General features: G+C 36.9%; 1 protein-coding gene across 1 annotated transcript in view; it reads left to right on the plus strand.

Moving 5' to 3' along the window:
- MINDY4 (MINDY lysine 48 deubiquitinase 4) overlaps positions 1-17,070 on the plus strand; it is an 80,788-nt gene that overhangs the window by 39,469 nt on the left and 24,249 nt on the right. The window lies entirely within an intron of this gene.

The raw sequence follows: 17,070 nt of genomic DNA on the forward strand, positions 1-17,070 counted from the left end.
ACTTGCAATAAAAACTGACATGAAGAGAGCAGCTGCTCTTGAAAGCAGCATGGGTTTGGTTTATGTAAGCTTTTGTTTCTTACATCTCTGCATTGTCTTGAAAATAAAGAGCAGCTTAGTCCAGATTGGTGATATGCATTCATTTGCTCACCTACTGAGATTCCTACAAATGTTTACAGATTGGTTTTTCTGGTTTTGTTGTCATTTCTTCCTTTCTTTTTTCATACAGTAACACTACAGGCCATTGGCTTAACTCCACTCTCGCACTCTAACACAAATGACATGATAATTTTGTAGCATATGTCATTTGTTGTCATTTTTCTGAGCTTGTTACAGCAGAGAGGTCCAGATTAGTAAAGGTATTTGGGCAAGTAACGATATATTTGGTAGGATCACCAAAAGCAGCAATGTTCCTAATTGCTAATGATTGCATTACTTTACTTGCTATAAAATGGTAAACATTCTTTAATAATATAAGCAAGGAGCTTATTTTTCCCATCACCTCGCAATTCTTAACAGATGGATTACGACAAGGCCAATCAATCATCTGTGTTTGTATTTGAGGGAGCTCAGTGTCTAAAGTGAACATGAAAATTCCTTATGGTGCCTATTTGCATTTTTAGGTATCTAAATATTTTTACAGTTCTTGTCCATAATGTTAGAATTGTTTATAAAATGAGGCTCTGTTTCGAGGAAGATTCATGACTTTCTCACAGAACTTCATTTTAAAGCACCGTTAGTCTTCTACCTTGGTACTGTGTAATACATTGCATTGCTACCTATCTTTTGTTTATAAGAAACAGGCATTTTTCTCTGTCACTAGATACAGTGGAATGTGTTTTCAGACGTTTGCATAAATTTTTTTAGAAGTGTAAACTAAATTTTGTTTATGTAATTTTCAGTAATAGATTTAAATGGCTATGTCATAGTACTTCTCTTAGGATATTACAAATATCAAGACAAATAACTCAGTGCTCATATAATCAAGAAATATGTACCATTTAGTGAGTGTTACAAGCATTGTAAGTAATTATTTACACAACTGGCATAGTTCTGGATGAATAGTTGAAGAAAAATAAGAGTTGTTTTAGGTAATGGAAGTTTCATCCAGTAATAGATCTTCCTGGGATTTTTTTTGTCCGGGTTTTTTAACAGAATATCAGTAGGGTTTTTTTTTAAAAAAAAAAGAAAACTCCATGGAAGTTTCAATTGTCCTGATTTCTGTGTGCATATTCTATTGAAAAAGCTAGATAGATTATTTAATTTTAGTTGAGAAGTTTCGTTTCTCAAATCATGTTGAAATGCTTCTGTTTGGGTCAGTTCTTCACCATGTACCCACAATGCCGACTCTCTGGGGTCCCTTGGTAAATATCTCTCCTATAAATATCTCTCCTTGCATTTCTTGTAAGCAAGTTGAAGACTAAGGATGGAATAGTCTCCATCCCTGGATGTATTTAAAAGACGGGTAGACGTGGTGCTTAAGGACATAGGTTAGTGGTGGTCTCGGCAGTGCTGGGTTAACAGTTGGACTCGATGATCTTAAGGGTCTTTCCCAAACTTAACGATTCTATGATTCTATGAATAGTCTTGAACTGTGGTTATCATAAAACAGCATTGTGTAAGATGCAGAGGTATGTCCAATGAAACCAAACCAAAGCATTTTGATTTGATTCAACAAAGAGAAGACTGGCATTTTGATTAATGAATATTGAAATGTTTCTTTCAATCAGAAATATTCTTCCCAATGTTTTCTGGTCCATGAATACTTCCAGTGTTTATTGAAGCTTTCACTTCAGGATATAATTAGAAGAAAATAATAATACCTTATTTTATCTGGTGGGGAAGAATTAGTTACAAGTTAAAATGCAGAGTACTGAATGTGGACTGAATGGTGCGGTTGATTAAATGAAGGATAAATATCACTATACCAAGACCTGTGCAGTTCAACCCATCCAGAACTGATCTAGAAGGAGTGCAGGATAATGAGTCCACAAAGCTTAGAGCCTTCCTCAGAGCAGTCACATCTGTGGACAGATGCTTCCCGTGTCTGTACAGAAGGAAGATGGCATGCAGTTGTGACCATGCCACATAACTCAGGAATGATAGCTGCAGCAGTTGGTGCGGTTCAGAATGATCAAGACCTGTTAGCACCTTCTTAAATCTGTGACTAAGTTCTAGCAGTTCAGAAGGATCTCATAGTGCCAACAATGGAGTAATCTCATCTAAGTTTAGCCTTCTAAAAATTACACCAAGTCTCAGTCCTCCCAGCTCCCTCTGTAATCAGTGAATAGAGAGAACCTTCTCTAAGAGAGAGTCATCCCATCTGAAAATAAGTGTCAGAAAAGGTGTTGGGCAATGCCTATCTTTTTTCTTTGATTTTGGAGGGAGAACTACTAGCTAAGACTCCTATTTCTTAGCTGTTTGCTGTTTTGAGGGTAATGATCTTACTTATCTTTATTTACTGCTATGGCAATATTTGCATCTAGGCTTCCTTTATGCTCAGAAAAATGAAAAAGTTCATGATTCATTTGTCTTATTTTGAATGTCTACCTTAGAATGAGATAAATCATGTCCTGAAATGCTTACTTATCCCCCCCATATAAAAAGAAAATCTAAATCACCTACTCATATAGAAGCTTTACACTGTAAGCATGAAGTGGTAAAATGGATTCTGTCTTATAGTGACTGGTCAATAAAATGGGAGATGAACTTCAGTGTTAATAATGCAAAGCATTATACGTGATGAATAAACAGTCTCAACTACAGTTACCTAGTGATGGGCTTTAAATAGGCTATTATAAAAAAGGAGAGAAACTCTGGTACCACTCCTAGTAATTTAATTATCTGAAGATATCAGTTCAATTTTCTATGATAGACAAAAAAGAAATAGTGTGTTGGGAGTTATGGTGATAAGAGATGAGAACAGAATAAAAACATGGTAATGTCTTTGTATATGAAGTAGAACACACTGGAAGACAAAAACAAATTTTCCCTTTAGTGTGAACTAGCTTCTGTGTGAGGACAGATGAAATCTTTCCTCTTTGTCGTTGAAGAGGAATAACTTAGATGTGATAAATATTTAGATATCCACGATAAGGTTGAATAAGGGGTGATTATACATTATTTCTCAGACTTGGGGGGCTGTCATGGAAATGCTCAGGCTTTGATTTTAAAACAAACCACAGTACCTTTTTTCCACAACATAAGTAACTTTCAGTACTGGGAGATGAGGAGGCCAAAAGTATGAGGAAGTTCAAATAAATGTAGACAAATTACTGGGATGTACATGCTTCAGTACCTTTAAACCCACCTGCTAGATGTAATCTCCATGTGCCCCATTTTTGTATTCTGTCTTGATGTTTGCTACTGCTGCTGCTGACTGGATGCTGGGATAGGCTGACTTTTGGTCTGGCTCCATAATTTTTACATTGTTACTGATTTTTCTTCTAAATAGAAATTCCAGATTTCAGCTAGGTCTATCGGGCAGTTGTTCTAAATCACTGACAATCTAAGTAGTTTTATTTAATGGGAACGCATGCCAGGAAATGCAGGGTTTTGCACTGCTTTGTAGATTTTGGTAATGAGTTTATCATACTCCATGCACTAATGATCATCACTGGTAGAACTGATAACAAATGGCCAAAGAGGAGTGCGAATTCCTGAGGAAGTTGCTGAGAACGTGTTGTTGCTTCTGGTACAGGAAGGAATGCTAGTCACTAACAATTGTAACCACTTTTTTTTTTTACAACCAGTGAAAAATTAAAAAATAGTGGGCGTATTGTACTAGCTCAGGGGACTAATCTTCCTGAATGTGCAAACTTGTGTACTAAAATCTTCGTGTTGTTAAGAGCTACAAGATGTTTCCCATGTACCTGGGAGAGACTGAGCTTAAAGGTGGGCTGCAAGCCCCCATGTGGGCCTCACCGTTGCATCTGAGAATGGCACATCGCATGTAGGAAAGTTATGAATACTCAGGAGTGGTTTACACCGACCCAGTAATGGCAGCTTCAGTAAACCCCACAGTCTTGCTGAAGTTGCAACATATACTGGAACTGCAGCACGAGCTTTCTCTACTAGATGCTATCTTATCACCTCTAACACTTGGCACCTTCCTCATTGTGCTTACTCATGGAAAACCGCTGCTATATCAGGATGTGGCTGATTCTGATCCATTCATTGAAAAGCCTTCTTTAAATTTCAGCTTCTTCCCAGCTAGTCATACGGTCTGTTTTCATTGCTGTATTTTTCTTAATTGGTGCAATAACTTTATTGCATAAAACCGTCACTACTAGAACCTATTATAACAAAGAAGATATTGAATGAGAAAATTCCTTAGGTCAAATTCCTTTGCGGAAAAGCAGTGTATCGCTGTTTTCAGGCTAACTGAAGAAAATTAATAGAAACACAGACTCATTGTGTTACTCACAAATTTGCTGAACAATAGAATCAAAACACCAGTGTTTGCAATCTCTTTTGTAGACTTAGGGATACTTTATCACTCACTGATAACAGAGGACAAATGTAATTCTGCAGTCAGCATTGGTCATTTGGGTATCTTTTCATTTTTTTCTCTAAAGTGTTTGTGTGAGAATACAGAAAACAATGGCTTTATCTGTGGGGGAAAAAAAAAAAAAAACAAAACGGAGAGTGACTTTACAAGTCAAGAGGAGGCTGTGTACTTCATTAAGGTTGGCCACTTATAAACCTAGGAAAATACACATCAACACCTTTTTCCTTATTGTGATCCCACAACTCTAATAACTACCCTTCTGTAGTCTTTACTGCTCCAGAAATGTGTACAGCCCTGTTTCAAAATTGTGCTGTTTCCATTTCCGAGTTTGGGAGTTTTGGTTGTTTGGGTTTTTTTCTTTTTTTCTTTTTTTTTTTTTTTTTCCAGAAGCCAATGCCTTTTTATTAAATGAAATAAATAATTTTTTTGATTCCTTATCAATCTAGGACTTCTCACACCAAATAAGTCTGCCCTTATTTATTAGTAATTTATCTAGTTCTCTGAGATCTTCTGTCAAGTAACAATTTTTTACTAAGAGGACTCATATGATTAAAACTATGTTGGTCTGTCCCCTTGAGCACTTGTTCTTCATTCCTGTGGCACCATTTTGACTGAACTAGGGACGTTAAATTTCCTTCATCTTTTATTCTAATCCATTCCTGAAATAAACACACACAAGCATCAAATCATGTTAATAGCTATCCAGTATGCCTATTCCATCTCAAAAAATGTCCTTCCTGTAATAAATGAAGCTGAACTGCATGTGGCATGTTATAGGGGAGAAAAGTTTTGACTTTTTTGAACTGCCTGTGAGAGGAAAGGCTGATCAGGCAGGCTAAAGGACCAGTGGCTACAATCCCTCTCTGGCTATGCAGAGCATCTAAGCTTCAGCATTTACAGAACTAGTATACCTTCCTGAATGAATAATTTGCTCATCTGAGGAATCTGATTTTTAAGGGCTCCAAGGATATTGGATGAACTATGTGTTGTTATTATTATTATGCCCCATATTATGCTCAAATATATCCATTTGTCAACTTGGTTTTACTTCTGTAATTATTTATCTGGATGCAAGCCATATTCCAAGAATCTTTCTGCTATGGTCCATTGACAAACTATTTTGTCAATTTTTAAAAAAATATAACAGTTTTGTCTTTACTCATCTCCGTAGGACAACATTTCATTGTGAGATGTAGTGTTATATATGTACATTATATATTTATAGTACAGCAATAGCTATGGGTAATTACCTATGTAATAAAGATCAGAAGCTCTCCTTGCCAAAGAGTCAGAAAGAGTAAAGCCACATCCAGAGTCACCTCAGCATGCCACCTACTGCCCCCCAGTATCTCTGGCCATATGTACACTAACTTATAGGGCAAACAGATGTGTTTATCCTTGTTTCACGCAGGAGAAAGTTATCTCGTATTTGCTGCAGGGTAAGCATTTATATGGAGAGTTACTACAGGTCACACTCTGCCTGGCCTCATGATGAGTTGTTTGCCCATTTCCACACAATTGCTGCTCTACAGAGTTTTCATGGAACAGGAGGGGCATGTGACAAACTGGAAGCAGGAGACTGTGGGAATTCATTCATCAAAGAGCTTCCAGATATGTATAATTTTGGGGGCATGTGCTATAGTGAGCATGTTGTTTTACTGTGGCCAGAACAAGGTGCCCCAAATCAGAGAAGAAACTGTAAATTGACTGCTGGATTTTGGCATGTCTAGCCATGACTTTACTTGCCTTTCAGACATGATTTGCTGATCCATTTTCATCTGGATTATTTCGTATTGCTGCAAAGACAGAATAAGCACTTTTAATTAACGATGCACTTCATTACAATAAATAATCATAAATAATCTTAAATAACCTTAAATAACCTTATTAAAATTATAAAATATTAGTGCAATTAAACCGTATTGAAAGCCATGCTCTGGGAAGACTCTCTTTACTTAATAAGACAATTTTCTATTGAGAGATGTGTAACAGAAGATAATAATCATTGTAGTAATCTTTATCAAACCATTTTTTTCTGTATCCTTTTCTGTCTCGTTTGCTGTGAAATAACCCTGATTCTGACATGTTACTTGACTTTTAAACTCTTTCAGTCACGTAGGACATTAAAAAAGAAAGTGGTGCTCCGTTGGCGCATGAATTGTGGGTGGAACAATGGGTCCTCCACCCTCAATCCACTTTCCTTAACTGACACCTTTTCCTGTCTCAAAGCCAATCTCTAATTTAGAGTTCCCCTAAAATGCACCCGCTCTCCTCATGCTATTTGGCTGGTGAAGAAAGGCTTTCTGTGAAATGACCATTTGGCTTGTCCAATGGTAAAAGCAATTACAACTTCACAGAAAAGATCCAGTCACATGGGGCATAGTCAGTTCTTGATGGAAATATGTTTTTCTATGAGCTAGTTTTCTGGGAAAACTTTTTCAGAGATAGTTCCCCCCCACTTGAGAACGCCTGGGAGACCAACAGCAAGGGGAAATTACGTGTGTGAGCAGTTTTCACTCAGTGTTTACAGTTATGTAATATAAATACATGTCATCATGTATTTTACAGCTTAGTCTTTTGGTGTTTGAAAAAGATAGGGAAGCAGCTATTTTTAAGGGGAAACAGCTGTCAATTACGTTACGGTGCTAAAAAACAAGCAGCTTGACCTAACTGAAAAATCCTTATTTGAGAGTCTCAGACCTCTCCAAGACCCATTTGTGATTTTACAACATGAAGGAAATGTGAGATTAGATTTACCAAGACCAGTGGGAGGAGAGCAAATAGGAGAGTTTGTGTGGGATCCAGTCCTTGGTAGGGAAGAACTGAGGCCTTGTTTGTTTGGGTAAGTGAACTTCTGTGCCTCCTGCTTGATAGGTTGCATGCAATTCATAATCTTCAGGATCTTCCTTGTCTTTGAGGCTCTGTTGTGTGAATTAGACAGAGGCTCTTCTAGCTGGAGTGTTCAATGGGCAAGAATTGCTTACTACATTAATAAATATATTAAAAAAACAGAGGAGGGCCACGAAGATGATCAGAGGGCTGGAGCAGCTCTCCTGTAATGACAGGCTGAAAGAGTTGGGGTTGTTCAGCCTGAAGAAGAGAAGGCTCTGGGGAAACCTTGTAGTGGCCTTCCAGTACTTGAAGGGGGCCTACAAGAAAGCTGGAGAGGGGCTTTTCACAAGGGCATGTAGTGATAGGACAAGGGGTAATGGCTTTAAACTGAAAGAGGATAGATTTAGATTCGATATAAGGAAGAAATTCTTCCCTATGAGGGTTGTGAGGCACTGGAACAGGTTGCCCAGAGAAGTTGTGGATGCCCCATCCCTGGAAGTGTTCAGGGTCAGGTTGGATGGGGCTTTGAGCAACCTGGTCTAGTGGAAGGTGTCCCTGCCCATAGCAGGGGGGATTAGAAACAGATGATCTTTAAGGTCCCTTCCAACCCAAACCATTCTATGATTCTATGATTCTATGATTCTATGAATAAATGTAGAACCTTAATGAAGCACAGATTGCAGCTTCAGCTGCTTAGAGGAAATAAAGAAGGGAGTTTGCTTGAAAGGTGTTAATGTTTTTCCTTCAAAGAAAGACAAGAAGACAAGGAGAATAAGTGAGACAGCCTTAGCAATATTTGAAGGAGGATGTGAGACCAAGATTTGAAGCTATGAGATTTATATTCTTTCAAAAGTGGATATGCAGTGGAATATATTGATGTATGAAATATCACCTTATAACACTTGAGAAAGAGGGGACGCAGGGACAAAAGAATAAAGCTGGAGATGATGGTAGAATGGGATTTTGAAGACGAGATACAGGAAAGGAGAGTAGGGTCTGACACGACACAAATATGTAGGCATCTGTTAAGTAAGATCTGAAGATAAGGAAGCTACATAGCCTGCTAGATAAGGAGTGTGACCCAGGTAGAAGTATGACAACAAAGGCAAGGAAGAGGAAGAGCTGAATTAAGTTTGAAGAAGTTTTCTGCACTGAAGAACAAGAAACAAAGGTTAGTGATAAAGGAAACTGAAAAAATGAAACCAAACTCAGCAAAAAAGGCAAGAGTCAAGAAGACAGAGGTTGTTACACTGATTCTGTTTGACATCTTGCTAGGTAAGGGACTGGTATATTGGGAAATAATGCAAAAAAAAAGGAAGAGAACTGTAATTTGCACAAATAATGGAGAGAGATGTGTGACCCTTGTCTCCCTGTTAAGAAAATTCAGGAAGCCTGTTACTGGCATGGGTCCACAGAACAGAGAAGTGGACTATATGCTGGATGCTAGCAAATTTGGTGTGGATATGCAACAGAAAGATTTCCTATGACAACAGGGGAAAAAATCCAGATTGTTCCCCTGACACATCCAGTTCCTTCTAGAACAGATCAGGATAAATCATAAAGCTGGGGAACATGCCTGAAGAGAAGGAAGCTTATTAGCTCGTTCTCTGGAGAATTTTCTGATCTCTAAAGACAGAGTGCAAAGGAATGAAAAAAGTGTTGTGAATAACAAATAGCTCTAGCACTAGTGGTCTGAGTCTTGGTGTTGGAAAATTACGAACTAATGTGATTCAGATAAGGTCAGACCCAGACCTTGAGTCAAGGAAATTAAACAACAAGCAATTTCCGTATCATATCAGTAAAAAGATATCAGGAAAAGATGTGACGTTTCTGTGTAGAGTGGATGTGGCTGATACTAGGAATAATGCAAAGAATGCTCCAAATCTAAATTAATATTCTGCCTTACATTTCACTAAGGAGAACAACATGGTGCAAAGTCAGGATGGATAATTGGAATCCGTGCATAGAAATTGGATTAATTTTGTGGGAGGTAGAACTGAACCTGAAAAAGTGATGGCTACAGAACATGAAAGAAAAAATAAACCAGGCCTCTTTTTTGAGTAGATCTCATTCCTAAACTTATACAAGACTTTCTGAGCTCTCTCTTGCTTTCTCAGACTTTATGAACAGACTTGATCCCAAAAGCTTACATGCTTTGTCATACTATACCGCTTGTCCCATTAAAACATACGGTAAGTAACCTTGCATCTCTAGTGCAGTAAGTCTGGAGAAGTGAATGCTCTCCATCTCCAAATACTGAAATAACTAGCATCTAAAATCACAGATACAATGACAATGATGCTTAATAATTTTTTACAATAGAGGTCACCATATAACTGTCTAATAGCAAACAATGCTTACATTTAAGAAAGATGGAAAAGCAGACCAAACAACTTAGCCTTTACGTTAGCAGGTTAAAAAGCTGTAGGCAAACTTCTGAAAAGAGAGCAACTAACTACAGAGGTAAATGGAAAATGGCAGGGAATGCAGTCTGATTCTACTGAATATAAGTTATACAAGACTGAACTAATATTCTACTTTGATAGAAGAGCAGCTGTTTCAAAGTGGGAAATGAAATAGATGAATTCTATCTATCTGAACTTCAGTAAAGCATGCAATTATAGTACCAAATGGAGAATTGTTAGTTAAACTGAAAAAAAAATTAGAATAAAATTAGTTAATGGAGAGGTAATAAGAGGGTTTTGTATTTGATATCATGCCAAATGGGAAGTCATTTTCTAATGTGAAAATAAGAGATCTTTGAAGAATTGTAACGGTGATAAAGGAAAGGTACTCAGAAGAAAACTATCAGCGTGAGGAAGGTTACTGATAGAGTTCCTCAGTGATCAGTCTGGGATTAAACTTAGTTTTTATTCCCTACAGTAATGTTAAATAAAGGGAGTGGTGTACTAATGAAATCTACTGATGACTCAAAAGCTGAAAGGCACTGTCAATACAGAGAAGAAATTGTGTTGTACAAAAAGAGTTGGCTCAGCTTCATGAAGAGGGTAATAAAAAAGAATTTCTTTTAACTGCAGAAGCTACAAGGTCATGCAAACAGAGACTACGCACTACTATACTTCATAGGTTGTAAATGGCAGGATGAGGAGTTGAGAAGAGTAGTGGAACACACAGTGACTTCGAGCCAGCATTATAAAATAACATTGGATCTACTCTTAGGGTGTATCAGTGTAAATTGTTTTAGGAGGTGAAGAAATATTGTTTGTGCAAGGCACTGATGTGTCCTCATTGAAATATCATGTCAAATGGAGGTCACCCATTAAAACTGTGAGAAGTGTAGGGAAAGAGAAGACCAGGCGAATGAGAAATCTGTCTTATAAAAGAACAATTTTTTTTATCTTTGCTAGAATAAATAACAAATTTTGAGAGGGGGAATAACTATTGTCTAAAAAAATGGGAGGGTAGCAGTTGTAAGAAAACAAGAAGGATGGAGAAGAGTTATTTAATTTAAAGAACAATATTAGTACAAAATGAAAGTGTATCAGTAAACTTAGCCTGTGACTCAATAAACCTAGTCAAAGTGTGACTAGATTTCAGGTTCCTAAGCTACCACTGAGAAAAGTATGAAAAGCCAAGAAAGCAACTAAGAAATGTGGTTTTCTGTGAAAGAGAGTAACTGATATGGCTGGACTTTATCTGCCAGATGCAGAGAACATCATCTTCCTTTCTTCCCCCTCTCTGCAACTCTGCTTTATCCCAGTATGGGATATGGCTGTAGTCCACACCATGTCTAATATAAACACAGAGTACTGTTCTGAGAAGTATCTGAAATACATGGATTTAATTGCCCCTCAGTTCCCTAAGACTGTCCTTATAGGATTAAAGGAAAGGTCCACCTAGCCTAGTAGCCTGTCTTTGATAGTGGAAAGCTGTGGCTGCTGAAGGAAACTGCGTAAGAAATGGGGTGAATATAGAGCAATTATTTTGCTGGTATATTCTCCATGTTTCCGATAGTCAGTAATTCAGAGACTTCCTAAGCTGGCAGTTGTATCCGGACCATTGAGTTTATTAGCCCGTGATGAACCTATCCTCCATGAATTTTTCTAAAACCTTTTTGAACCCTTTAATTCTTTTGGCCTTCACAACATCCTCTGGCAATGAGTTCCCCAATGTAATGTGCTTTGTGAAAGAGTTTTCCTTTTGTTTGCTTGAACTGGTTGCCCAATAAGTCTACAGAGTAGTGAGTAAATGTTCCTTAATCATCTCCTTACCATTGAGGAGTTTTTGAACTTCCGTTGTAGTCCATCAGTTATGTCCCTTTGTAGTGAAATGGTCCTTGTCTGTGTAGTCTCTTCTCATAGGAAAGCTGCTCCATATCTTGACAGTGGTTTCTTCTGATCATCTGAACTTCCTCTGATTCTGCAATACCTAAATGCCCAAATTCTGTTACTGTTGAGCTAAGATTTATAACAAAGTGACTATTTGAAGCCAAGTGTTCATGCATTGCTTTTAATTGGCTTGTCCAATTGAGGAGTCTTTGTTCAAGGCTGGCTACAGGGTGTTGTCATTTCTATAGCAACCTTATTTCTCAGCTTGTAATCTAAAAAAGTATACTCAGCCTGTCTGCAGCGCAGGCATGTTTGTCAGTATGATTTATCTGTCCAGTCCCTGGTATACAGCAATTAGATGTCCAAGCCTGAGTCATGGCAAGCTCCCTTTACTTTATGTTCATCAGATGGAGAAAAGGCATTTTCCAGTAGAGTTTTTTCTTCTACTCTGCAAATTATCTAAGCAGGGTCACATAAATTACCTTCAGGATATACCAGTTTTCCTCCATGTACAAAAATGTAAAGAAGCCCAGAGTGATTAGCTGATGTTTATGTGTCCATCTTTAGATTTAAAAAAATTAGTGATATGAAGCCCATCCCTGAGTGATTGATTAGCTTTGTCATCTTCCCAGTCTTGTTTTTTCCCTTCCCTTCAGGAAATCAAAACATTTCAGAAATGAACTCTTTTGATTTTAGAGTCATAAAGCATGTTTTTAAAAAAAGACTCCAAAGATGTGAAAGAGTAAGCGTTACTCTACTACAAAATAGAGCAGTAACAAAAACACTGTCATATTTTTACAAAATTCAGCCAGTGTACTGTCATACTGTGTACTATTTAGGTCTGTTTGCTAACCGTAAGGTCAACATGGTTAAGCAGATCTGGGTTTAGTGTCTTTGCTTAATGTGTTGCGTTCAGGAAGACATATTACATTCAATAAGAAAGAAAATTTATTTTTAAAAATGAAATAGTGGGTTAAATATGCCAATAGATTAATCACTTTTCATATCAGATCTATCCCTCTGAAATATAAATACTTCCTATAGTATGTTAGCACCCTGTAGCAGCGGAGTTGATGAATTAAATGTGCATAATTATCTGAGTACATGTGCGTTTTAAGAACTTTGTGAAATTAGCAGGTATGTGAAAACAGTGATCACGAATGAAGCCACTTCCTTGCTTTTACTCATTTGAATCCCAAAGAGCAACTTTTTTTTTTTCTTCAGAGGGGCTCTTCCCTTCTTCTTTAAACATTAATTTGAAACCTTTGCAGTGTGCCAGTATAAAAAAAAAATATTATGGAACATTTACACAATAAGCCAGTCACCCATCCTGTCATTTTCCACATCCCCATTGTAATTATTTGAAATCCTTATGCTTGAAGACGAGTTTTTCTCCCTCCCAACCCAAATTCTATTTTCGGAGTAGACTTGTAATTGTGTGTTTGTTAATATAGCTGTCTGTTGCCATGAACAAAGTGAGGTCACCAATTTTCTGTTACAGCTTTGCCACAGAGTTAAGGACTGTAAAACAGCTAGCACTTACTTGAATGCACCGGTTTTTCTTTTATATTGTTTTATTTTGTTCTGCTATCAATCCAAACGATATCTAGGGTAAATAACGGACATGACCTAACTCATATTTTAATAGTCTGGAGTTATTCCTAGTGTCACTGTTTGTATGTGAGTTTTGTATTTAATATTCAATGCTCAGATGTTCTCCATTTAAAACTTGGCAAGAATTTTCCTGGAATTAAATTGAGAATGAATGTGTATGAAGCATGTTTAAAATGTTTTATTTATCTAACTCAGTGTTATTTGCTAAGAAAAAGTTCATCTGATTACAGATTGTGTTATATTGTACCGTCCAGTACTCAAAATATTTATATTTTGGATTTGTATTTATGCACTTTTAAAACTTCAGTAGAGACTATACAGATCACTGTAATTTCTTTTATCAATGCACCATCAGTGCTAAGGTTTATACTGCCGGTACAGTTTCTTCTAACTCTGGCATTTTTGTCCATCTGTCTTAAAATCTTAGAATATTTTTTTATAATTTGTATATCCCAGAATGGATGAATGAATTGAGAATATGAGGCAGATTCCTAACAAGAACTGCCATGGCTACCTTGAAGTCAGCAATTATGTCGGTATGGCTGTGACAATTCAGAGCAGTCAACGGTTTGGCTCAGAACATCTATACACCTTCAGTACTTGACATCCTTAATAAGCACATTATTTATAACTTGAAACTAACCGTTTCAACAAGGCTGAAGATTAACACAGAGTCATCAACAGGAGCATGGAGAGAAAATGAGATTTATAATGTAATGATATTTTTTGGAAAGGCTATTTCAGGCATTCCTGCCCTAAAACCAGCAGCTTTAGAAAACATGAAAAAATATGTATAATTCACACCAGATGTGTTTTGTTGATTTCTGTCATGACGAGATTTCTCCAGTTGCTATAAAGCAGATATTTGCTCTGAAGCCACTTTACACATCTTTTGCTTTTGCCACAAAATGACATTTGTTTTATGATATAATAATGTAAGAAAAAAATGTTTGGTTGCATGCTGAATGAAAAGACAGTTCAGCCCCAGGATACAGGTACCTCACCCTGATCACCCTGTTGTGGGGAAAAAAAAAGATAGCAAAAAAGCTGGACTAAGCAGTTCCAGCACTGCTGAATGGAGAATTCAGCAATTCCCAGGGCAAAAACTGAAACACAGCAAAAATTGATACTATGACTTTACACACAGTAGGAAGTACGTTAATCTGAGTGTATTTGCTGCTGTCTCTCTCTTGTCTCAACAGGCTGCTTCTGCCTTAGCAGAAGCCACAGCTTCACTCACTCCACAGAGAATTCAAACTCTCCCCTCCCTGGTTTCTGTACAGATGTAAGCCGCGTTACTTTACACACAGTGCAGCTGAAAATAAAAATCAAGCTGGGAGATCTTACAGAGTGATCTGAAATTTAGCAGATCTCTTTGTCAACTTTTTGATTATGTATTAACTCAAGAAATGATTCCCGCTGAAGATTGCGCTTAAGCATATCTGAACGCATGCTTAATTTTAAGTATTTTTCCAGGAGATTTTAAAAACCAGTATCTTGCTCTCTGATTGAATAGTTTTTTCACAGACTTTACGGCATTACCAGGTGAAGCAAACACCGCCATTCTGTGCCAGCAGTCAACGTACTCCTAGCTCACTCTCCAGTTAGAATTATGTACTACAATGACACTGGAAAATATTAATAATGTAGCATGAGGAAGAAATATTTACCACTAACACTGTTCTCTTTGGTAGTGTCTTTTTACTGATCTGTGATGCTCTCAAAGCAGCATGCAGAGCATTGCGTTGTAAATTAAGGAGAGATTCAGTAGATTCAAGCCTTTAAGTCATTGTCTGATGATGACTGGGATACTTAAAAGCCTCCTGGCTTAAAACTAATGGGGTTTTCTGCTTTAAAGTGTTTTAAAAATTGTAAATGTAAAATTCCATGCAGGGACAAAATAGTATTAACAGTAATGATTTATTCATTATGTCTGTTTTGACATCTGGTAGTCAAGACACCAGAATGAACAAATGCTTCAGATTTGCTTGTCATCGATGAATGTCTTCACAGCCTGGCAGAAAACAAAACACATTAATGTCATTATTTGACATTTTTTACAATGCGTGAAGTGTACTTGCTCTTAAAAGCTGACGCCTTTTATTATATAACACAATAAATACACCTGCACAGAAGCTGGTAAGGCTTTGGCAGGTATGAATAATAATCTTAAAACCATTTAGAATAGGTGTAAATCTCATAGCTATATGCCTGATGTTTGTTTCCTCATTAGCAGAGATGATTTGAAAGGCAGATGTTCTTCTTCTTGAAAATCTGAGATACACTTCTAAACTCCCATATTGTTTGTACCTACAGATGAAATTAGAACTTCCTCCTATTGTCTTTGTCGTATGTCCCATCGTCCCTAACTGACGCATATTGTATAGTCTACTCATTTCAAACAAGGCTATGGCGTTTTCAAGATGAAACTGTTTCTAAAACTAAAAAATGGCCAAAATCCAAAGATTATTATCACCTCATCCATTCCTTGCAATGTTACATGAGAGAATTTTCCACATCACAGGCACACTTTCCGTGGTCTTTGCTTTGATTTCACACTAGCAAGAGATGTTATTGTGGCACTTACTTTGTTATGATTGAGACTAACTTACAAATTATCTTTAAAATAAATTTTTAAAAAAGGGAATTGTGATTCAATGGCTATGACTTGATCTGAATGATTTTCAGTATCATTAGGGCTGGAAATCTTATAAGTTATGTATTACATTCTGATTTTGGCATTCAAAGAAATCCCAGGAGAAAATAATTAAGTTTGGGATGAAGACAGGGAATGTCCCAATTTTTTACTTAAGAAATCAATTTGTTAACAGAGCATGTATAGCAATGTTGAAGGGGATTTTCTAGCCAGCTCTATTCTAACCAAAAAAATTCAACTCTTACTTTATCACAAACAAAATCTTTTATTTTTTTAAGTAATTGTGCTAATTGCCAGGAACCATCAATATCTGGGTGCATAGAAGATTTTACAAGTCAATTGAGAGTGAGAAGACCAGATGTATGTAGAATAACTAAGTTTTAAGATGATCATTCAGGCATTCTCTCTACCTTTGTAACAATACCAAAATAAGGATGTAGCCAAAACAATTGTGATATTGACAAATTTAAACTGAAGGGAAATAGTTTTTTTTATGAACCATAGAATTAATCTGTGGAGTTTATTGCCATAGCTGTCCCAGAATATAGTACACTGTTTTTTCTCAAAACTAGATTAGACATTTATTTATGTATAAAATAATGTTTGCAGTTACATTATATCTGCAGGATAAAAATGATCACAGTTACAACCTTTATTTTTGATCAACCAATCACTAATTCAATAATTTCAGGAGTTATGGACGAGGGACCTTAGTCTGGGGAGATATTACTCCATAATTATCAATAATGGAATTTCAAGGAACCACACAGAGGTATTATAAATGTGTACACCTAGAGTCTTTTTTTTTTTTAATATAGTGTATAGATTATATCATCTTCAGTTTGTGGGTATATTCCAAGTATTGATGATAGGAATAACAAATACATGCATTTGTGAGAACATCTTACATGACTACTGGAATAGGTTGCCCAGGTAGGCTGGGGAGTCTGCCTCCTCAGAAATATTCAAAAACTGTCTAGACATGGTCCTGGGCAACTGGCTCTAGGTGGCCCTGCTTGAGCAAAGAGGTTGGACAAGGTGACCTCCAGAGGTCCCTTCCAACATCAACTGTTCTGTGATTCTGTAATTCTGTAAGACAAGTAGTCCAGTGGTTCTAATTTCTGAAGTTCTAACTAGTGGTCACAATGGCTTCTTTCCTCCTCTACAGC

Source organism: Platalea leucorodia (genome assembly GCF_965183815.1).
Source record: "Platalea leucorodia genome assembly, chromosome: 1".
Lineage (NCBI taxonomy): Eukaryota > Metazoa > Chordata > Aves > Pelecaniformes > Threskiornithidae > Platalea > Platalea leucorodia.